Source organism: Rhinolophus sinicus, chromosome 6, assembly GCF_057876585.1.
Source record: "Rhinolophus sinicus isolate RSI-liver-muscle chromosome 6, RSI-T2T, whole genome shotgun sequence".
Classification (NCBI taxonomy): Eukaryota; Metazoa; Chordata; class Mammalia; order Chiroptera; family Rhinolophidae; genus Rhinolophus; species Rhinolophus sinicus.
In genome coordinates, this window is record NC_142506.1 from 27,078,984 (window position 1) to 27,103,839 (window position 24,856).

Consider the following 24,856-nt stretch of genomic DNA (forward strand, 5'->3'; position numbering starts at 1 on the left):
TATTCCCTAACACTTTTGGCCCCCGATCAAAGAGATTGGAAACTCTTGACAGAGTTTAAATCATCCGGGTAAAATTATATAGTTATATGTAACAGTGCATACAGCAGTCAGACAACATGTACTTTATGTCAGGAATTGTGCCAGTGGCCCTGTCTATAGCAGTTAACAAGAGAGGCATAGACCAGACAGTAACATAAGTGGCTACAGTGAAGCGAACATAAGGACTTTTCCTACCAGACCCAAAATGTACGTACTACATGAGTCCATTATATGAAGTTTAAGAACAGACAAAACCAATCGATGGTGATAGAAGTCAAAATAGCTATCCCCAGAGGTGGGGTGGGAGAGGGATAATTGATTAGAAAGGGGCATGAAGAAAATATTCTGAAGTGCCAGAATGTTCTAATATCTTAATCTGGATGGTGGTTACATAGGTGTGTACATATGTAAAATACCCAGCAGTCTATTTGTGATCAGTGTACTTAATTCAGTTATACCTTTCCTGTATGCATGGTATATCTCAGTAATAAGGTTTTTAAATGGCTCTGTGACTGTTGCTTTACCCCAGTCCTGAGAGTTAACGGCCACAGGATAACATTTGTGTAGCCTAATTAGAGCCAAGTACCATCCAGACTTTTTTATGGATATTCAGGAACTTAGATAAGACGTTGAATATCTATCAAAACTAGATATCATTAAGCAAAGGATTTGAGATCTTGTCATTTCTGTAATTTGACGGAAAATGTTAGGGTAACCCCTAGTCTTGATTTTAAGCAAACAAAGGGAATTGGACCCCTTACCGTTTTCATGGGGGCAGAGCCCATTTTCTGTGAGGAGCTGTGAAAACATCTTCTGACAGTCACTATATGGGGCAAAGGACAGAAACAAAGGCAAGTGGCGAATTGAACAGCTGGGTAGGTTGGTAACAAGGCCACCACCAATGAATCCCTGCTGTCCCTTTTCAGAATGTGTGCTTTTATAATTTGTAAGACATGGAATGTTAGAGCTGGGAGGCAACCGAGATCTCCTACTCGTTTCAAGAAGAGGCTAGAGAGGTTGCAGTTAGTCAAAGCCATACAATTGGTTAACACCAGAGCTGGATCTCCATCCAGTCTTCCTGGCTTCTGGTCTTTCACGTTTACAAGGGCCCAAAAGCTCCTTAAAGCACTCTAAGGAGAACACAGCCCAAGGCCTATAAAAGTCTTTACACCTGCTTTCCAAGACAGTATCTGCAAAAGTTCCTCGATCATCTTTCTTCTAATTTTTTTTCTTCTTGCCTTCCTTCCTTCCTTTGGTCTTTCCTTTTATCCTTTTTTTTTTTTCCTTCCTTTATTTCTTTTTTTCTTTTTTCTCACTTTTTTTCCTCTCTTTCTCCATAGGATACTTACTTACAACCAAAGTTTTCATCTGTTTTCTTTTCTTTTTTTAATTTTTTGGGGTGACAGTTGTTAGTAAAATTACATAGATTTCAGGTGTACAATTCTGTATTACATCATCTATCAAGAGCTAGGGAGCAGTATGAAATTCAGACCACTGATTTTCAGATGTCACCACTGAGTCACGCTCAAGGGAGATGTAGCTCTGAGCCAAGAGTAAGAGGTTCGTCGCACAAGCAGAAGCCGACAGAGTTCGGCATCCACCGGACCCATCCCCAGGGCAGTGCTAAAGCAGCTTCCGTGTTTACCACTAGCAAGACCCCAGGACAGTGGTCACTGGCGCTTTATCTTATTGTGGTTGCTGTGCAGTTGTGACAACCGTGAGGCATTGACCCTATAACCCCTGCAGGTCTTCAAGCCCCATTTGAGAAATGCCATTTTAATCTACATGGTCCCAACCTGTCTACACCCAAATCAACCCACAGATGGTTGTTTACTGCCTTCTGGGTTCTCAGACTCGTATAGGAGCACTGGCCCATCAAAAACTATCATTGTAATGTGTGCTTCCTGCCCTCGGGTAACTTAAAATCTGGTTGAATTCACAAGGCTTCTGGACAAACAGCACAAGACAGATTCATCACCAACAGTATCTTTAATGGAGAAGCTTTGTTGAACTCCTACCTTGGGCAGAAGTTGAGTTTTAACTGCCCCAGGAGTTTAGAGAAGAGAGAAAATACTGTGGGGGAAAGGGGGAAAGCTCAGCATGGCAGGGAGGAAAGGACCCCGGAGATCACCTGTTCCAATTTATGTTTATTTAAGTACCCCATGGTACTTAAATAAACATAAATGAGCATATATTTCATGCTCATTCTAAAGGAGATTTTCAGAGAATTAATTGAAGTGAAAAGGAGAAAGTAAAAATCACTTTAATCGTTTTTAACATCTCCATGGTTCCCCAAACACCTACCTTTAACATTGTGGTGTAATATTCTCCAGACTTTTCTCTATACATATTTTTAACTTTATTGAGGAATAATTGATAAATTATATATATTAAAAAATACAATGTGATGATTTGATACACAGACACACACACACACACACTGTAGAATAATTACCAAGATCAAGATAATTAACAAAGCCATCAGCTTATAATTTACATAGGTAACTGTGTGTGTGTGTGCACGCGTGCTCACACATGCACGCATACATGATGCGAATGCTTAAGATCTATTCTCAACTACTTTCAAGTATATAATACTGTATTCTTAACCATAGCCACCATGCTGTATATTAGATTCTGAGCTTATTTCTATGCATATTTTTAAATCATTTGCACCAAATATGCTGATTCTAAACTGCTTTTATTATTTAATAGCATATCTCAAACACTGTGTTAATAAGTATAAATCTGCATAATCATTGCAATGTCTACATAACAGCTCTAGACGGGTTTGCATAAAGATTGCTGATTGGTATATGGATACTCCATAATTTATTTACGTTACTCTTTATTAATGTATTTGAGGTTCCCAATGTTTCACTACTATAAACAAAGCTAGGATCAACTTTCTCACACACACATATTTTCATACTTGTCTGATTCTTCCCTTTGGATAAAATCCTAGAGGAATTGCTGACTCAGAAGTAAACAGTTTATATTTTGATTCATGATATTAAACCGCCCTCCAGAAAGAACTGAATAACTTTTAGTCCCACTTAGCTTTCCTCACCAGCACTAGGTGTTATCATTCTTTTCTTGTCTTTTCCAATCTGATCATCATCAAATGGTATATAGTTTATATTTAATTCCTTGTGAATGTTTTCCACCAACCTTTTTCCCTGATTCATGCTAGTACACTGCATCTCCAATCATTCTCCCCAGAACTTTCTCTTATGTTGGATGGAACATCTCCAGGCAAATTCCCAATTGATTGCAAAGCTAGTAAAGTTATCACGAAAGTATCCCGATCCCACTTGCTCTCACAACAATCTCAGAAGTAAGTAACTGTGTCCCTCCTGCACCTGACATTGTCTCAAGCTTTGTGAGGCTGAAGAGCAGAAGATTTTCCCTTTAAGAGAAGTGATACCTGGACCATTATGGAGCCTGGAGTAGCCATCCTTCACCTTCACCAGCCTATTTCAATATTACTTTACAAACTCTGATGTTTTTGTTTAAATTGAACTTAATTTTGGCTTTGAGCCCCATCTGAGAGGCAGAACCTTAATCTGCCCCCACCTTACCGGGTCTAAATTGATCTGGGCGAGGAGGGTCTTCCATAGTCTTCAGGACTGGGACAGAGGTTGCATTGGGTCTCCTCCTCCCCCACCTACACTGGCATGTGCCTAGATGTCTCCCATTGGGAGACGGGTTATCAGTCCACACAGCGCAAAGCTGTGTCTTCTATGTTCCCAGCTGCAAGGCCCCTTGAATCCAATGGCTGTCTGGACGTCCTGTCTAAGCTGCTCTGGAAGGAACACCTACTTCCCTACATACTCTGAGCTGCAGGGACTGCTTTGGGCCCCTCTCAGCCCAGGGCATCATTACACTACTCCATATCAAGTGGAAGCAAAGGGAATGCCAATCAATCTGGGGGCATAGGCCATCTCTACTCTCAAATTCCCCAAATGAGTTGGGATTCCATGAACACACCTCACCCCCCAGGACTCAGCCTCTTGAAGGCTGGCTTCCTAGAGACCTACCTACATAAAACCTACCCTCCCTGATTCTCTTCTGCTTTCTGCCTCACCCATTCCTGAGAACTTTTATCTATTTTCAGCTCTGTAACCTACTCATCATGCAGTTGTCTACATATCCTGTTTCTACCCAGAGCTAGGCTTTGAAACAAATCCCAAATATTGACTTCTGCCATCTGACCTAAGGATGAAAATTGCAGATCTGACTGCCAAAATTGGGGGCAGGAGTGGAAAGGAATAACCAGAAATGGGGAAGGAAGCGTTTGTGGTTTCATTGGTGTGAAGAGGGCATCTCAGAGGTGAGAAACAGCACCAGCAAGAGGTGGGCATGTGCTGGAGTCTAGAGTCTGGCCGTCCTAGAACAGAGGCCTCTTCTGTGCTCCTGGGGAATAAAAGTTGCATAGGTAAAGTGGGGCCAGAACTTGCAAAACACTGTTAAGTAAGCAAGGTGATAGCGGGCATTCTAGGTTATCACAATGCAACTAATGAAGTAATAGTTCCATTTGACTTCATCACACAGCAGTTTTCTACTATTTAAAGCAAATTAAAGGATGGTGCTAATAGATAAGATGTGAGCTTTGAAATAAGACCATCCTAGGTTTAAAGTTGGATTCTGCTGCTTATTGTCTGTGATATTAGGCATCAGCCCAATGGGAATAATGATACCTCTTTTGTAAACCGATACTTCTCTCCATATGAGAGAACATATATGAAGCAACTGGATTTAAAAGATGTTCCCTTCCCTCCTTAGTTTCCTTCTCCCTTTCTATATTTTTCAGCCCCAACCCTCAGACTAACTCATAACATGTTCTATCCCCACCCAAATTAATCTACTGCTAATATTCCTTGGGTTACTAGAAATGCATTCATGAATATGTATAAATTGTACACATAAATTTGTATTCTGGTGTATCACGTGTGTTTCATATCTTATATAAGGAACTCTGTTATGCTTTTAAATATTCAGTAAGATTTATAAGAAATATTGATCAAAACATTGTATAAACTGGAAGTAATATCCAACTTGGCATTAGAAAGGTTTTATAGTACCGTGTTTCCCCTAAAATAAGACCTAGCTGGATAATTAGCTCTAATGCGTCTTTTGGAGCAAAAATTAATATAAGACTCAGTCTTATTTTACTATAATATAAGACCCAGTTTCACATAATATAAGACTGGGTCTTATATTAATTTTTGCTCCAAAAGACGCATTAGAGCTGATTATCCAGCTAGGTCTTATTTTCAGGGAAACACAGTATCATCTATTCTAGGGGCAGCTCAAGCCTCCTTTCCTCACAAGTCTTTCTCCCTCCTTCCTGCTCACCACCCAGGAGGATCACAGCCAAGGGCACAATTAGGGGCAATGCTAGGGAGCAGGGCTCAGTCAAGCCCAGCAAAAAGGCTGAAGCCCTGGCTTCTGTGTGAAATGGTCTCTCTGATTTGGCTCTTTGAAGAACATATCCTCCATGTGGCTAGTGAAGTATCAGAGACTTGAAGAAGCTTCCCTCTCTGGACATACCCCCACCATGAGATGGTCAACTCTGCTTAGAGCAAAAGCTCTGAAGGTCGAGACTCAGACAGTTTACTTTTCCTCCAGGTTCTCTCCTCATTGTAGAAGACATAAGAGCACAAACACAAGTTTGGGGTCTGGATCTAGGGATAAGAATTATGTTTCTAGTGCAAGCAACTTAAGTCTGGCCAGGCAAATAATACTAATAGCAGCAGAAGCAGCAGCAGAAGCAGCAGCAGAGCAGCAATAATTAATATGTATGAAGCAGTCACTGTGTGCCAGACATTGTGCTAAGTGCTTTAAAATCATTTTCTTCCCTCACCATAGCCCTGTGAAGTAAGTTCTGTTATTACATGTTCCTTACAAATGAAAAAAACTGAGGTTCAGTGGATTTTTATAACTTGCCTGAGATTTAAAAGGTAGGAAATTATGGAGTCTGGATTCAAACCTAGGCAGTCTGATCTTTAATAGTTCCATGTAACCCAACCCTGCTCACCAGAATCAGGGACCCAACATCAAAGGTCCCTTACATTTCCTCTCTCCTCAGAGCACCCTCAAGAACCTATAGGTGTTGTAAAGGACTGTTTGAGGATTCAAATTCCTTGATCCCAGTAACCCCTTATCCTTTTTCATGTTTGGACATGTGACCATTTAACATGTGTACTCCCACAAGGTTGTGGTTTGGTTTAGAGCACAGTACTACCTTGGAACAAATTTGGAGAGTCTCTCATAAGAAAAGAGTTTCAGGGATCCAGCCAAGATGGCAGAATAGGTAAACACTGTGCTCACCTTCTCCTATGACCACCTCAAAATTACAACAAAACTATAGAACAACCATCATTGAGAACTGCCCAAAGTCTAACTGAACAGAAGTCTTATAACTTAGGATATGCAGAAGAAGCCACACTGAGACTGGTAGGAGGTATCGAGATGCAAAACAGGCTGGTCCCACATCCATGTCTGTCAGTTAAAAATTGGGAGGGATATCATCGCTGCAGAGGTCTCGCTTGAGGAGTGAGGGGTCCCAGCCCCAAATCAGGCTCCCCAATCCAGGATACCAGTGCCAGGAAGAGAATTCCCCACAACTTCTGGCTGTGAAAACCAGTGGAGATGGCGGCTGAGTGAGACAGAGGGTGTTCCTCTTAAATGACCTGTGCATGAATTTACTTGCTGATGGATTCACTTGTTATGAGCTCCAACACTGAGGCAGGAGCTGCAAAGGCACCAGGGACAAATGGGGAGGAATTATCTGGCTTCAGGGAAAGAGCTGGAGGGGCATCTTTCTCCCAGACAGAAGTACTGGCAAGAGCCATTGTTCCTTTGTTGAGTTCTTCCCCCACCCAGCATGGAGACTCAGGCAGGCACCATATCTGAGTCTCCATCAACCTGGCTAACCCCGTTGGCCCCACTCTGTTGATTTCCTGAGACAATGCCCCACCCAACTTGCAGGCCCACCCAAGCCACTTGCAGTGGATTTTCCATACAAACAGCCTATCTTGGCTCATGCTGTGGACTTTCCAAAAATCTCTCAAAGATTCATAATTCCCAAACAAGCAGCATCTGGCCGAGGCGTGCCCTATATCATCTGCTAAGTAGTTCCAAACCCAGCACTAGTGGCAGCCAACCCCAGTTCACAGCTTAGTCTCTCCCAGGAATCTCCAAGCCCAGGACAAGTGGCAACAATCTGCAGATCACATTGTAGCTCATACCAAGTGCTCTAGGGCAGTACACAGGCAGCAGCTGAACTTGGCCTGCACCAGAATCTTTCCCAAAAGGTCCCAGAAACAACACACCTGGTAGCCAGCTTCAGACTATACCAGAGCACCCCCCAACCACCTCTACAAATGACACACCTAAAGTGAAGTCTCAGCAGGCACCAGAGTCCTGCTAAAGCAAATTCTGCTCCATAGGGCCAGCCTCTGCACAACAGCTTCTCCACTGTAATCACAAACAGTCCTCACAATCAATCATCCTCCCATTTACATGTGAACACCAATCAAGTCTCAACTACAACAAGGGGGCACACACAACTCACACAAGGGACATACCAGGGAGAACTGGGTCCCACAGGATACCTACTACATAAGACCACTCTACTAAAACCAGGAGGCATAGCAGCTCTATGTAACACATAGAGACAAACACAGGGAGGAAGCCAAAATGAAGAGACAAAGAAATATATCCCAAATGAAAGAACAGAACAAAGCTCCAGAAAAAGAACTAAAAAGAAAATGGAGACAAGCAATCTACCAGATGCAGAGTTCAAAATACTGGTTATAAGGATAGGAAGCTCTGTGAGAATGTCAACAAAGAGATAGGAAACATAAAAATGGAAATAGAACACACACACACACATACACACACACACACACACACACACACACACACACACACCAGAAATGAAGAATACAATAACTAAAATAAAGAATACATTAGAGGGAATTAACAGTAGAATAGATGAAGCAGAGGATTGAATCAGTAATTTGTAATAATCCAAAAAAATGAGAATAGTTTAAGGGCCCTCAGGGACACATCAAGCATACCAATATTCACACCATTGGGGTAGTAGATGGAGATGAGAGAGAGCAAGAAACTGAAAACCTATCTGAAGAAATAATGATGGAAAACTTCCCTAACCTGGTGAAGGACATAGACATAAAAGTACTGATAGCCCAGAAAGCTCCAACAAAGATGAACCCAAAGAGGCCCACACCAAGACACATCATAACTAAAACTCCAAAGGTTAAAGACTAAGAGAGAATCTTAAAAGCAGCAAGAGAAAGGCAGTTAGTTACTTACAAGGGAGACCCAGAAGACGTCAGCTGATTTCTCAACAGAAACTTTGCAAGCCAGAAACGAGTGGCAGGAAATATTCAAAGTGATGAAAAGAAAGAACATACAACCAAGATTACTCTACCCAGCACAGCTATCATTTAAAATCAAAGAATTTGATTTTGAAGAACTTCCCAGATAAGAAAAAGCCAAAGGAGTTCATCACTACCAAATCAATATTCCAAGAAACATTAGAGGGACTTCTTTAAGAAGAAGAAGAAGAAAAACAGATCAAAAATATGAATAATAAAATAGCAATAACTACTTAGCTATCAATAATTACTTTAAAAGTAAATGGATTAAATATTCCAATTAAAAGACATCAGGTGGCTGAATGGAGAAGAAAACAAGACCCTTATATGTGCTGCCTACAACAGACTCACCTCTGAAAGATATACAGAGACTGAAAGTAAAGGGATGGAAAAAGATATTTCATGCAAATGAAAAATTTTTTTAAAATCTGAAGTAGCAATACTTATACCACACAAAATAGACTTTAAAACAAGAGACAAAGGACCCAGTAATTCCACTGGGTATTTATCCAAAGAATCCCAAAACACTAATTTGAAAAGACATATGCATCTATATGTTCATTGCATCATTATTTACAATAGCCAAGATATGGAAGCACCCTAAGTGTATATCAATAGCTGAATGATAAAGAAGTGGTGCATATATACAACGGAATATTACTCAGCCATAAAAAAGAATGAAATTTTGCCATCTGCAAAAACATGGATGGATCTAGAGGGTATTATGCTGAGTGAAGTAAGTCAGACTGAGAAAGACAAATGCCATATGATTTCACTTATATTTAGTACAAAATAAATGAACAAACAAAACAAAAACAAACTCATAGATATGTGTACAGAGAACATTTTGATGGTTTCTAGATAGAGTGGACAGTTAGGGTAATGGGTGTAAAAGGTGAAGAAATTAAGAAGTACAAATTGGCAATTACAAAATAGTCATGGGGATTTAAAGTATAGCATAGGAAATACAGTCAATAATATTGTAATAACTATGCATGGTGTCAGATGGGTACTAGATTTATCAGGGTGGTCACTTCATAAGTTATATAAATGTCTAATCACTATTTTGTACCCTTGAAATTAATATAATAGTGTATATCAACTATAATTGAAAAATAAAAAATTATTTTAAAAAGAGAATGTCAAGACTCGCTTTCACTTCCTCGTCCCCTGAAATGCAAACGTCCTGATACATCTTCACTATAGCAGAGACAAGATGGAAGGTATTTCTCAAAGGTATTGTTAGGGCCATGTGGCTTCCTAAAATACTTGACACTCACCATAGACCATCTCTCAGCCTATGAAAAAATAATTATTTCTATTATCTCTCTCTGTGAAGTCTGATCTTTCATGAGGAACTTCAAGGAAACATCCTCAGTACCTCCCCGTATATGGAAGAAAACACATGCAGGAGAGACCTGATTTATCCTCACCCTAACCCTCCACGAGTCTCTAGAGTTAGCTATTGGTAAATACAGATTCAACTGATTCTTTCTTTACTTCCCTCTACTTTCTCATCCACAATGACAGGTAAGGTTCAAGCCTCTCGAATTTATAGCATAAAGAGCTGTCAGCAGTAATGAAGGCTATAAACTTTCTCATTCTGGCCCAGTAGAAGGGAGATGGTGTCTCCCCCCAATCATCAAACAAAGGCTATTCCTTTAAATTGAGATATGACTGTTTCTGTATGAGAGGAATAGTATACACTCATTGGCTTAGGTCTGGGTGAATGCCCATCAGGTTACGTGCATCCTTGAACCAAAAAATCGATCAAGTAGGAGGCATTTTCTGAAAGATTTAGGCCAATTAAGATCCATTCCTGGAGGTGGACTAGGTCTGTTGTACCAATCCGTATGGCTACTCTACACAGTTGTCATGGGGGGGGTAGCGGGGGGAGTGTTTGCGCCCTCAAAAATGTGGGTGCAGTTAGGAAGGGAAAGGAAAGATGTCAGTATTGGGTAGAAGGTAGATGTATGCCCACTTAAATATATAAAGACCTGAAGAAAAAGACCTACTAAAGGTCAGAAGTGGTTATCTCAATGGTAGGATTAGAAGTAATTCTTTGATCCTTTATAAGCATGTAATTTTTATGTAATTGGTAAAAAAAAAAAAAAAAAATAGTTACTTTTAAAACAAGTTGTACACAAAGTATTTGTCAAGAGTGGAACCAAGTGAACAAACACCAAAAGAGGACAAATCTCTGAAATAACATACTATGGAGAGGCAGCAGTATGACATTCAAATACAAAAAGAAAAACATATTTCTTACAGTTTTGCTGAGTGGCCAGTTGGAGTGAAGACACACTAACCAAGAGGCAGGGAAGGAATAGTTTAAGGACATACAAAAGTCAAACCTCACATCATGTGAGATTGTTACAAAACACTGAACTGCAGTCCAACACACTGGGGAGACAGATGACAGTCCAAGGTGAAGATGATATGTAATCATAAGTTAGCCAATATTTGTTAAAATTTACTATATGCAAGTGCTTGTATGTCTGATCACATTTAATACTCACAATGGTGCCTTGAGGTAATGTACAAGGTCGGACAATTAAGTTCACGAACTCATCCTAGAAAAAGTCCTACACACCTCACTGCTGAATATCACTATGGTCACCTTCAAAGTACTCCCCTTGGGAAGCTATGCACTGACACCGGCACCTGGTCCACTCTTCAAAGCAATGTTGAAACTCTTTCTGGAATGGCCCTCAGAGCTGTCGTCATATTACCCTTGATGTCCTGAATGCCATCAAAATGTCTTCCTTTCAATATTTCCTTTATCTTTGGGTAAAGAAAGAAGTCATTGGGGGCCAGATTAGGTGAGTAGGGAGGGTGTTCCAATACAGTTAATCGTTTACTGGCTGAAAACTCGCTAACGTGAGCTGGTACATTGTTGTGACACATGAGGCATGAATTGTGGTGAAAAGTTTAGATCGTCTAACTTTTTCACGCAGCATTTTCATGACTTCCAAATAGCAAACTTGGTTACCTGTTTGTCTGGTTGGTACAAATTCATAATGAACAATCCCTCTGAAATCAAGAAAAGGTTAGCAACATCGTTGCAACAAGTTTGTGAACTTAATTGTCTAAGCTCGTATTATTCCCATGGGAGGAAATGGTGTTGATGACTTCCCTGTCTGTATTCCCTTAGCACTCACCTTTGTCACGTGTCAACATCTTCATTCTGCAAGCGCCAGCACTTCTCTGCCTCCTGAGAAAGGCAGGTGCATGGGGCAGCCCAGAACTGCTACAGAGGTCACATCCCTGCGAGTAACCCTTAATAATACAGAACAGTACTTGATAAATAAATGTTTATCAAGTATCAAATATGCGATAAATAAGAATGTGATAAATAAATAGCTTCCTTGCCCTATGGATAGGTTAACTCTGAGGCATGTTCTATACATGCCATGATCAGCTCACAGTGGGGTCTAATCTCAGTGGCCCACAGTGGTGACCTGCTCACAGACACACCTGTCTTGGCTTCCTTTTGCTCCTTGTCTCACTTTCCCACTACCCTTGCTTCCTAGGATCCCATTTACACTCCCATTTTTGTCTCAGGGTCTGCTTCTGGGGGTATTCATTCAAGACACCCATTTAAAAGATAAAGCAACTGGGACTTAACAAGTGAGTAACTTCCCCAAATTACACCACTAGTAAGTAAGTAAGGCCATATTCCAACCCGCAACTGACTCCACTGAATCACTATTCTAATGTTACCCCAACACAGCACATGCAATATTGCAGATACTTGAGACGTTTTTAGGTTTTCTATGGATGGATTGCTTTGCTTTATTTTAATGTGTATTAAAGATAATATACTATCTCATCAAATTCAAGACACTTTCAATTGTAATATACACCAGTATTTTATGTACTGCTAAGAAAAAAAGAACTTGGCTATGACCCAATGTTTTCTTATCACTGAACATTTTTATTTTATTTTTACTGAAAGGAAAATAGGCTTCTTTGGACATAACATTTAAAAATAAATTACACTTGGGCATATATGAAAAGGAAGACATAAGCAAATTTAATTAGCTAAAATGTTCCTTAAATTTCTTTACTATCAATGGGGTCTAATATATGGTGATGGAAAGAGAACTGATTCTGGGTGGTGAACACACAATGTGAGGTATAGATAATGTATTACAGAATTGTACACCTGAAATCTATGTAACTATGTAACTTTACTAACAATTGTCGCCCCAATAAACTTTAATTCAAAGAAAAAAAAAGGAAAACCATACTTCCCAGGGTCACTGCAAAGATTAAATAAAATAAGCTATGAGATAAAGAAAAAAATTCTTTACAATCAAGTGTTCAATTCTTCTGAATCATTTTTAAACTCAAGGTCAATAACATCCATGATTTGTCATCTATCACAGTCTATGCCACGGATAGCATTGGCAAAGCTGCATTTTTTCCAGGGTGTTCCCCCATTCACTTCACGATTTTCACCCATGCTACCCATGACATCCATTCATTTTTTTTTTTTTAATCTGGTGCCTTCTTCTTCTCACCAGAAGGTGTCAGGCAAGACAGCTATGTCCTGACTACTGCCTAGTCAACTTCAAGGACAAGGAGGGTCATTGGCATCCATTGTCAGACACATCAGGACTTCAGAGATGTTGACAATGTGGAAAAATGTGTATCATAGATCTAATGAAATAAGGCATACAACTGGCCCATCAAATCTCTCAGACATGGAAATTATTACTTACGAGGAGGCTAGAGTACTTTATAAAAGTATGTGTTAATATAAGGGAGTTTTTTTGTTAAAAATTGCACAGGCGATACACTGATATGGTAAAAACTGTGAAGAGAGTCCATAACTGAACTTTGAGAAAGCCAGCATTACGTCATGCCCGGTGTATGAGGGAGACGTGCACAGCCAGCAGCAGCGACCTCTGCAACCAGGAACGACTGCAGCCTGCCCACTGTTCGTGTACACTCATGATTCCACCCACTGGGCCTCATTCCAAAGTCTCTCAACAATCACACCTACAGCATGAAAAGGGGCTTTAAATTACTATTTGAAGAGTAATTACAGGTTGGGGATGGGTAGAACATACACACACACACACACACACACACACACACACACACACACACACACAAAAGCCTGGATCAGAACATTTTAATAGGCCACATCAGGTTACAGTTCAAATTAGGATTAATGTTCATGAATAAGGAACAAATTCTACCAGCGTTTATTTAAAGTCAAGTTCACACTTCTTTTTGGTTGGATATTTTTTACGTAATTGCAGGCTATTTTATTGGTGATAAGATTAAATTTCATCACTGAAGCAGAACCATATACCATACTTGCCAGCGAAGTCCATAGCCTTAGCACTTTCACATGACAGATGTTTCCACGGCAGAGGGACTTACTTAGACTAATAAGTAGTTATGCTCATTATCCTTAATAATCAAACTCAGACAGGACCCCAGTTAAATGGATTTTCTCATAGTTGTCCCATGAAGACATGAACTCAAGTTCAGAAAGTATAACAGACATATGTTCAAGTTGAAATCTGAACAGAGCAACCTCTCAAATGCATGACTGTTTAAATCTACCATGATGCTTGAAGGAAGTTAAGGGTCTGTGAAAGTAAATGATTCGGTGTGTGAATGTTCCATCTGCCAAATACGTTAAGGTCTACTACCTACAGCTAATTAAAGAAAACCAAAGGATGGAAAAGAAAAAGATCAGGTGTCATATCTTAGGAAGGTTGAATGCTATAAAGTTCTTTAGGCTCCTGTGTAAAATAGAAACTTAATATTGTTTCTCAACAGAAAGCATTCTTGTTGGTTTTTAAAACTTTCTTTCCAGAAAGCTTTAAAACTGATGATATGAAACACCACAAGGCCTCAGATTGTTTGCTTATAGGATTTAGGAGTAAACTTTTCTTTATTTCTCCTTACCCAAAAAGTGACAAAGCTAAAAGTGGGGAGGTTTCTCTATCAGAGACTGTACTCTTGTTTCCCTCTCCTCACTTTTACAAAATGCACCTTTTTCCCTACCCTGTCCATTGTCACTGAATACTCAGCCACTCAAGGGGTTAAACAAATAACATGACAATACAGGGAACTAGCAGAACAAAATTAACCTATTTATGCAGATAAACTGCAAGCCTTTTCTAAAGCTATCAACATGTCCTTTCAGGGCCATGCTGATAATGGGGGCCAGAGGGTCAGGCACTGTGCCATCTCTAACCAACAGAGACTCTTGCTCCCAAGTTGTTTCCCAGCACTTGCCTCCCCTTCTTTGGGTACCAAGTCTCAGATTTTTCTTTGCAGCTTCACCTTCATCCATACAATTCCAGAGGAGCTGAACCTTCATTTCCCTTTTCCTGGGCACTATTGTCCAGATGCCTTTAACTAAGCCAATATCCCCATCTCCTAGTTGCTAACAGTGCTCAGCTCCCTTTCTCAGGAAAGGTGTCCTGGACCAAACAGGAGCCACCCTGATAGATGTGTAGCACCCTACAGCACCCTGCCCTACCTCCAGAGGCAGCCCACAACTAGTAAATAACCAAATAACACTGGGATACAAAAGGTAATCCCCTTGCTTTAGGTGGAACCAACTTGGTGCTGCCAATTCATGCATTCATGCGTAGGATTAGGCTGTAGCTGGTCTCCAGCTGAGACCACATCCTTGCTTAGGTTTTCCTGCTGCCCTATCCTGCTTTCCTCAGTCCTCTTCTCCTGAGAGCGCTTCCTCAATAAATTGCTTGCACAAGAATCCCTGTCTCAGTTTCTGCTTCTTGGGCAGCCAGCCTAAGATATTACTCTGTCACCCCACCTGTCTCCCCTTTATTCCTCCTGAAGAGAAGTTATGTCTGAGTCCTTACTAAACTAGCTCTGCCCCTGGATTTTTCAGTTAAGTGAGATACTGAGTTGTGTGGTTTTTTTGCTTAAGCTAGTACTTTGGGTTAAGTTTTTAGTTGCTTCTACTAAAGAGTACTAACACATTAGAAGACAAGGTTATATTCTGGCTCATTTATTCTTCAGTCCATAAATATTTATTGAGCACCTACTGTGTCTCAGCTACTTTGCTAGGATATACAAATATACTCATAATGGTAAAAAAGAGATAATCCCTGCCCTCAAGTAACGCTCTGTCTTCAAGGAGACCATAATGACAATGCAGAGTGATAAGTATAATGAAAAACGGTGTGTTATGGGAACACACAAGAGGAACGTCTAACTCCTTATGGGCACGTGGCAGGTAGTGGGGACACTCGTCAGGGAAGATTTCCTCACAGAGGCCATATCTGACCTAAAATCAAAGGAAAGAAGAAGTCATCAAGGAGAAATGCTTTCCAGGCAGAGGGATCAGATGTACAACGAGCAAAAGCAAGACAAAGCATGATACATCCAGGGGAGTCCAGGAAAATTGGTATGGCTATATAGATTCAAGACTGAAAAGGAAAGTGGAACTGATAAAATGTAATGATTGACTGGATATGGGGATTGAAGGAGAGGTAGGAATCAAGAACGGTAGATGAAAAAGGAGCAGTTGGTTGTCAAGAGGCCCTCAGAGGCAGCTTTGCAGTCTAAAGAATAAACAACAGGTGACTAATCTCTATGATCTACTTTATACATTTATTCAAAGTTATTGTTTCTTCTATGTGCAAGTCGTAACAGATATCCATTTAATTCTATAGTATTCACAACACTGTAATAGGTGCCATAAAGTACACACAAGCACGTACACACACACACACACACACACACACACACGAGCCTTAATCTAACGCTGTTTACAATCTACTTAAGTACAACAAACAAGGAAACCTAAGAAATGTAACAAAGACAATATTGTATAAATGAAAATTTAAGTGCTGAGGACTTTAGCCAAAGCAAAAGAGTGGTAAATGGGGACTAAGTTTTAGTGTATGAAGGAGAATTAACTAATGGTTTATTTACTTCTGAAAGCTTATTCTGCACCACGCAGAGCATTTTACATTATTTAATCCTTAAAAGAATCCTTTGCAATTGGTATTAATAATACCTTTTCTTTTTCATTTTTCAAGGAAGGATTCCAAGAGAGGAATAATAAATGTGACGTGTGTGTGTGTGTGTGTGTGTGTGTGTGTGTGTGTGTGTGTGTGGTGAATGGTGGAGTCTAATCTGGAGGAATTACACTAGAATATGACCTTAGAAGGAAAGAGAGGCAGCTGGAAAATGTAGAGTCCGTCTTGGCTTGGCTAGTTAGAATAAGATAGTGTAATGGTGAATTTTGTCAACTTGACTGGGCTAAGAGATGTCCAGAGAGCTGGTAAAACATTATTTCTGGATATGTCTGTGAGCGTGTTTCTGGAAGAGATTAGCATTAGTCAGTACACCCAATACAGAAGATCCACCTTCACCAGTGGGGGTGGGCACCATCAAATCTATTTAGGGCCCCAAAACAACAGAAAGATAGAAGAAGGGTGTGTTCTCCCTTATTGAGCTAGGATGTCCATCCTCCTGTTTCTTAGGCCTTCATGCTTGGACTAACTTACACCACTGCTCTCCTGGGTCTCCAGCTTGCAGATGGCAGATCGTGGGATTCTCAGGCTCCATGACCAGGTGAGTCAATTCCCATAATAAATCTCCTCATATATATATATATATATCTGTATATATCCTATAGGTTCTATTTCTCTGGAGAACCCTGACTAATACAGATGGGATATATAAAAAGAGACATTGCATATTCCTAGGGCAATAGAAGATTATTAAATATGCTCATAAAATATGGCTCCAGGAGCTTCATGCCACATACACTGGATTAGGAGCAGTTACTCAGAAGATTATTAAGAAATTAAAACACGTTGCCATGAAGACCTGTACTCTCTGCATTAGAAAAGGAGAGAAACATGGAGAAATATCTAATGACCACTTTGGTGCAGAAAGAAAGCGTAAAGAAATGTCTAGGTTTCGACCAAGAGTTTTGGAAAGGTAGAACACCATGGAATGGAGAACCAGGCAGTTGGAACGACAGTATAAGGGGCAAGAGGGTGGCTCTAGAGGAGCCTTCCAGGGTCCAGGGTTCCTTTAGAACAGGGACAATTTTCACTCCCTTTGCCTCACTTCCATCCTCAAAGTGGGATGTGTGTGCATCGTATGGCCCTTTGTGCGTTAGACACACAATGAGTACCTGCTGAAAGAATGGGTGAATGTATGAGGAACGGTAAACACGGAACAATAAATAGCATCCCCCTCTTCTCCATTGTCTGGTGACTCCCAACCGCAGGGTAGACCCTGGTAGAATGGAGGAAAACATCAAATCTGGAATCATAAGATTTTTTCATTTCCAAATCTTGACTTCTACACTTATCACATTTATACCTTGGACAAGTCAAATATTATCTCTAAGCCTCAGTTTCCTCCTTTATTAAAGGAGAATAGTCACACCTGCCCTCCTACTTCAACATACTGTTAAATCACATGTGTTGCTTGAGCCTCCACCAAGTACAAGCAGAACTTGGAGATATTGTGGGTTCAGTTCCAGACCACTGCAATAAAGCGAGTCACAGTCTTTTTTTTTTGGTGGAGGGTCTTGCACTCAATATGTAAAAAACACAACATCTGGGGGGCACAATAAAGCGAGGGATGCCTGTACTTTAATCAAGTACATGGGAGTATTTCTTCCCCACAGAGCTTTATCAATTTTCTTTCAGAATCTCTCTCTCTCTCTCTCTCTCTCTCTCTCTCTCTCTCTCTCTCTCTCCCTCCCTCCCTCCCTCCCTCCCTCCCTCCCTCCCTCCCTCTCTCTCTCTCTCTCTCTCTCCCCCCCACCCCCAACCCAAGTCTTCTGGATATTTCCAATAGTTATGTGTTGGTTTTCTGAAACATAGCCAAAATCTCTCCTTTGCAGAGGAACAAAAGCATTTCTCTCTCCCACTTTCCTCCCTCAACAAACCGATAGTTAGTAAGAATATTAACTATCAGGTTAAGGCACATTTCATGGCACACCCATTAGGACATATTGATACCCAACAGCAAATTAACAAAATGATGAAGAACAGGATGTACAATGAGGATTTACTCTCCTCAGTTCTCACTTCATTGCACCAAACAAGCATATTCAGTGTGGAACCGTAATCACAGAATATAATGCAGGGCTTATAAAGTTGCACCAGTCGCATTTTTACATAACTCTTACACTCTTTTCTTTTATTACTTTTTTGTTTTTAATAAATAGAAAGGGGGGTGTGCCTTCTTTCTTCTACGAGGAAGTCTTCCTAACTGGATTAAACCCTTGGAAGAAAGAGACTCTGCCCTCCTCACTTTTAGGTCTTTAAAGGGTCCTAGCACAATTCTCCACTCAGAATAAGCACTCGATAGTATATATTTATAGAAGTAATAAGTGAGGGGGAAAACAATGAATATTATTATCATTTGACAAATCTATAAAATGAATACTTAAAAGCAGAGGAATGTAACTGACTTCCTTCCACTCTGGCAAATCTCCATGAAATTTTACAAATCTGTGTGCATTGCGTTCTCAAGCTATAAATCTCATGGCACTCAACACATTGTGAAACACAGGAGAATGTCTATAATGGGTATTTCCACATCTTCGTTTCGACATGCAAATTCAGGAATGAACAAAGTCTAAGAAATCTTAAACTCTCTAGTTCCTAGCAGGGAAGGTGGCGAAGTTTATGCACAAATGCAGCGGTAGGAGTCAGAGGTCTCAGTTGCAGAATGAGGATGAGGTCCTCTGGATATTACTGGAGCTGTGGCTGGGCGGTGAGAGTGCATTAGAAAACATGCACAGTCCTCGTTAATGTTCTTTGTAGAGATAATGGCAAGTGTTGCAGACCATGGCAAAATGCCGGTCCTACCTTATTCCATATGTCTATTTGATAAAGGTCATTTCTCAACGGGCACAGAAACTACTTAAATACTCTGATGCTTTTTCTCTTGTCCCCACTGCCCACCACAACATGCTTGTCTATGCACGAAATTCTACATGGGGCCCCATTTCTTAGAGTCTCAAACTGTGTGTATTTATCCATTTATTCAGTGGATATTTACCAAGCATCTACTGTGTTCCAAGGACCGTGCTAGTGGTACAAAGACAAATGAGATACGGTCCCTGTTTTTAAGAGACTTAAAACTAGTGAAAATACTGTTAAGGCAGAAATACCATTGAAAACAGTTGGGTATTAAGCTGTTATCAATACCACCTTGTCATGTTTTTCATTTGTTTGTTTGTTTGTTCGTTTGCTTTTTTTTTTTTTTTTTTAATTTTATTTTATTAAATTTATTGGGGTGACAATTGTTAGTAAAATTACATAGATTTCAGGTGTACAAGTGGTATATAAACCAAAAGCAACAAAAGAACAAGACAAACAAATGTTCGTTTGCTTTTACCTGTGAAAGGAGTAAAACTGCCTGTTAGGCTCCCAAAGAACTTTCTCATGATCCTTTCCCCTGCAGTTTGAGGTTTGAAACACAAGATGACACCACTGAGTCTGATACCAAGTAATTACAGTTCTCTTAATTCAAAATATTAAAAAGTAAACAGAGGCCATTCTAGTTGCCAGATGGGATGCTACCGAGTTCATGAATCGCTTAATAAAGTCAATTAGATCTTCAAAAAATAAGTAAACAGAGCATGGAGGAATATATGCCCCTTAAAATATAAAGTATCATTTATTAGTGTAAATTGAATGAAGCCCCAAAATATATCTTCATATGAAACCGTTAAATAGAACAATAACAGAATAACAATTCAGTGACTATACCCCATGTCCTTTGGGTGGACTTTTGGTCTCCTGAACACATATTTTTTTTTTTAATTTTGTTCGTTTGGAAACTCCCAAGTCTTTCCTCATCAGGCGCTGGTCTTTCCCTAACTGCTACTTTGGGATCTTTAACACTTGGTACGAGTGATGCTTTGCTTTTCTGTCTACTTCCCTGGCCTCCAATGCTGCTTCGTGTTGCTACCCTATCAATCTAATACTCTATCTCAAAGCAGGGCTTATAGTCTCCATTTCTACTCAAATCCTGACATTTTGTGAATCTGAAACATAAACTCTTAAATCAGCAGTTCCCAATTAGGGACAATTTGGCTCCCCAGTAGACAGATGGCAATGTCTGCAGACATTGCAGAATGTCACAGCTGCACATGTGAGGATGGGATGGAGATGCCACTGGCAAATAGAGGGCAGAGGCCAAGGATGCCACTGAATATACTGCCGTGCACAGGACAGCACCCAGCACAAGGCATAAACCCGCCCCTATTATCAAGAGGTTGACCAACTCTGATGTAGAAGAGGCTAGGGGACCATTCACGGAGGGGGCTACAGTCACAAGAGTCCTATCAGAGCAGATCTGGGTGTGTAAAGAAAATGCACGTTTCTTCCCTTTGTGGCAGAGATTTCCATGTAATAGTCCAGGTGACCTGGCATCTGTCAGAAGCTTATTTTTACAGATTAAAAGTCATACATAGTCCAAACATAACATCACAAACACCATTTTTATGCAGATCAGAACCTTAATATTTCACACTTTATTAAGAATTAGTTGACAACTAGCAGGGAACAAGATAGGATGCCAGCCATGTGAAAAGAAGCCTTTAACTGTAGAGGTGGGAAACAGCAGTATACACATCTTTGCTTTACAGTTTTCCCTTGCCAACCTTGAACTTTATCTGAACCCTGTGTTCCCAGAAAGCAGCTACAGTGAAGAAATCCTGGTCCAACCCTACTGTGTTCCAAGAAAGGGCAAAGCACAAAAGACCACCCTGCTCTCACCTAGATTCCTCAGGACTGGATAAGACTCACTTTCTGTCCACCTGTCCTCAGGTCTCCTGTTTACTTGACTCTTTAAGAATCTCCCACCCACCCCTTCATCTGTGTTTGGGGGGGAGGGGTTAACATGCAAGGTAGTTAGGATAGGAAACCCAGGGGTTAATCCACGGAGGAGGTGAAGTGCCTGGATGGACCACCCTCCTCCAGGAGCTGTGAGGAATGCAGCTGGGTGTGTGGCAGCTGCAGGGTCAGCTCCCAGGGGCTCCTTAGCATTTGCTACCTTCCAAGCTTTCCACACACTTCCCTAAAACAGCCTCCCAGGTGCCTCCCCACCTAATCCCTGTGGTCTTTGCCCTTAAACTCTCTCATTTAGCTTTCTTTCTAATCTTTATTACTGCTTAAACAGTAAATCCCACCTGCTTTGGGGCTTTGTTTTTTGTTTCTCAAGAACATCGTTTGGAAGTCAAAAGAACTGAAAACGAACTCTTCTCTTATCGTCACATTCCTGCATTGAAATCCCAATTCCCTCTTGTCTGACTCAGACAAACCAGGCAAGGGGTCAGCCAGTGTGGGCAGGAAAGTAAAAGAAGCCCCGAGACTAATACTAAGTGAAGCCTTGATACTAATTCTTTCAGAGTTCAATGGCCGTTAATCATTCACCTGATGAGTATCGGCAACTTGGTGCATAAAAGGTACTAATAGGAAGGAAGAGGGAAAGATGGTTCCAAAGCTTTGATCCAGGTGACTGTGAGACCTCACGGAGTGTCAGGTGTGATTGGAGCGGGGACAGCAGCATGCCAATCAAACTTCTGACCCTACTTGCCCTTACAATGATTTCCTGGGCAGAAAATCATCCAGGGAGTTTAAGAAGCTTAGGAGGGCATCATTATTTACAAGAGTCAGGGTTAAACAATCTTCCTTTTTACATAAGAACAACTTTTAAAATAAAGGTTTATATTGGCAATTTGGGTTTGAAGAGAAACCAAATGTATGGTGGGAACAGCACTGGATTTAAATACCAAGGTCTTGGATCAACTGATGTTCTGACTCTGCCATCTACCGACTGGGACAACTTGCCCAAGGCAGCCTCTTTGGTTCTTTATTTCTTCATCCATGGGGGCCATGGGGTTGTTGAAACATTAATACTCAATGAAGTTGTTTTATGTTTTACTACAGCACATTATGTATGTATGAGATATTTAATATGTAGTTGCCATAGAAAATGGAGTCAAACTAGTCTAGAAACAGGAAAACTGAGACTTTTATCCCAAAATTCCACAGTGAATGACGCAATTCCAAGTCTTCAAGGTTTGGAATATATAAAATAAGATGAAGATGTGCTGCTCTTCACACAGTGTATAGATCCCAAATGGACATAGATCCTTTGGAACAAACTGCAGGATTTACTCCATGCTTCTCCCATGCAGCACACCCTCTGCAGTGTAAGGAAGCCCTCCAAGGGCACCTAAATAAACCCAGCGAAGCTGCCTGGAACATCAGTTACGTTCCAATTTGAGTTGGTGTGTGGGGTATTTTTATATGATGACACAAGTCATGGGGTCCATTGTGATACAAAACGCCAAATGTACATCATGCTTGGGATAAAGCCCAGGACTTCAAAGTCATTTCAAAATCAAAGCAGGCCATTTGGGGCCACACAGGCCCAGAAAAATGCACAGTTTTTAAAAACTCTTATCTGCTGTTATGTGTGCAAGTACTTCAGCAGGAAAGTTTGATTAGCCACATTACTTTGTTCCTTATTCTCTTTTCACTGGTGAAGACATAATTGTCAAGGTCATTTACTGCTATTTAGGATTGATCCTCAATGTTCTGATATCCAGCCGACTTCTGTTCTCATTGGTAGTTGCCTGTGGCACACCAATAGTGAAGTAGTTTGAATAGCTCTCCTGATATGATTATTTTCATATTTGTCTTATTCTCATCTCCTTTTATCAAGTCTTATAAATTTCTTTTAGAACAGAGGCTGTGCCTAAATTTTTTAGGACTCCTGGGCAATGTCCACACCTCTGGCTTGCAAGTAACAGGTATTCAATCAAAAACGGAACCAAACCAAAGACTGCAGAAGGCTAATTATTACCACTGGCTTTCATAAGTCACATTGTGGAAACTTCCTAATTTGAAGTCCTATTTTAGAGCATATTATCCATCTGATCATCACAAGTACTTAGTGAGATAGGTCACAACACAGGCACAAAGTCAGAACTAGACATCATGTCTTCAAAATGCTTTTCATCTAGACAATCATCCAAACATATTTACTAAGCACCTACTACGTGCTCAGCCCTTTTCCAGGCTTTGGGAAAGATGATAGGTGTGTGTGTGTGTGTGTGTGTGTGTGAGAGAGAGAGAGAGAGAGAGAGAGAGAGAGATCTCCTCAGGGAGGAAGAACAGACATATAAAATAGTAGACTAATCACCAATTCACTAATTGCTGACAGAAGTTCGGGGAGCAATGGTAACACATACAAGGGGCTTTTGTTTAAATTAATGACTATTAGCTTCCCACCTGCTCCTGACAAAATTATTTAGATGCCTCTCTCCTATTGCCTTGGGTCCATTCTAGTATGTCAAGTGAAGAAACGTGCCTAGGAACATTCTAGAGCTGAAGGCGTGGAGCAGCCAAATAATGGGAAAGAATACTTGGCCAAAGATCTATTTAACAACTAGCCTGTCCTGCTTGGGGAGGACAAAGTCCAATATAGCCTTATTAACATAAAACCATGCATCTTCTTTATTATCTCATTTGTCATAGGCTTGAATTTTGATGGGGCAATTTTCAGGGCTTCACCACTTGACTGCTACTAATAACCAAAGCAATTGCACAATTGTGTTTAAGTTTAATTAATGGGTATTGAACGTAACTTTAAGTATGGATTTCTCCAATTGCACTTGTTATTTCATTGGAGCCAACCTATAAGGACATCAAATCCTGCTGGACTAATCACAAGCAACGTAAGTGGCCCCATATACTTATCGGGACCCTACAAATTCCTCTTAGTACAGAGCATGATTACTAAAAATCACTAACACCAGGTTGACACGTCATTTCCCCTTGCAGTCTTGTTTTAGTAAAGCTTCTGTAGGAGGCGCAAATTGAATTGAACTTTTTAAAACTCCAGGGCTTTTAAAAAGAAAACTCTTACCTTCATTTCCGGACCCTAACAGAGGGCGACTGCCAAATGCTTGTCTGCAGAGCAACTGCAGTTGGGTGAGCGAATTTCTCCCGGAGTCCACCAGGGGCCGCTGTTCTGCAAGCAGTGACATCGGGGGAGGACTCGGCTACCACCTCCAAACAAGACGAAATTACTGTTGGAAGCAACAAAAATACTCCTTTCAAAATGTTTTCCAACCTCGAAAACACTATTCTAAGTGAAAGAAAACAGACACAGAGGCCATATAGTGTATAATTCCATTGATATGAAAGATCTAGAGTAGGCAAATCCAAAGAGACAGAAAGCAGATTTGGGGTTGCAAGGGCTGAGGGAAGGGGGGCAGTGGGGATGGTGGGATGGTGAGTGATTGCTTAATAGGTTCAGGGTTTCCTTTTGAGGTGATAATATAGTTCTGAAACTATATAGTGGTGGTGGTTGCACAACACTGACTGTATTTAATGCCTATGAATTGCACA

General features: G+C 40.6%; 1 pseudogene; it reads right to left on the bottom strand.

Annotated features, from left to right (window-relative positions):
* The window catches only part of LOC109457583 (peptidyl-prolyl cis-trans isomerase FKBP1A-like), a 67,023-nt pseudogene extending 42,531 nt beyond the window's left edge, over window positions 1-24,492 (bottom strand).
* Window positions 24,493-24,856: the final 364 nt, after the last annotated feature.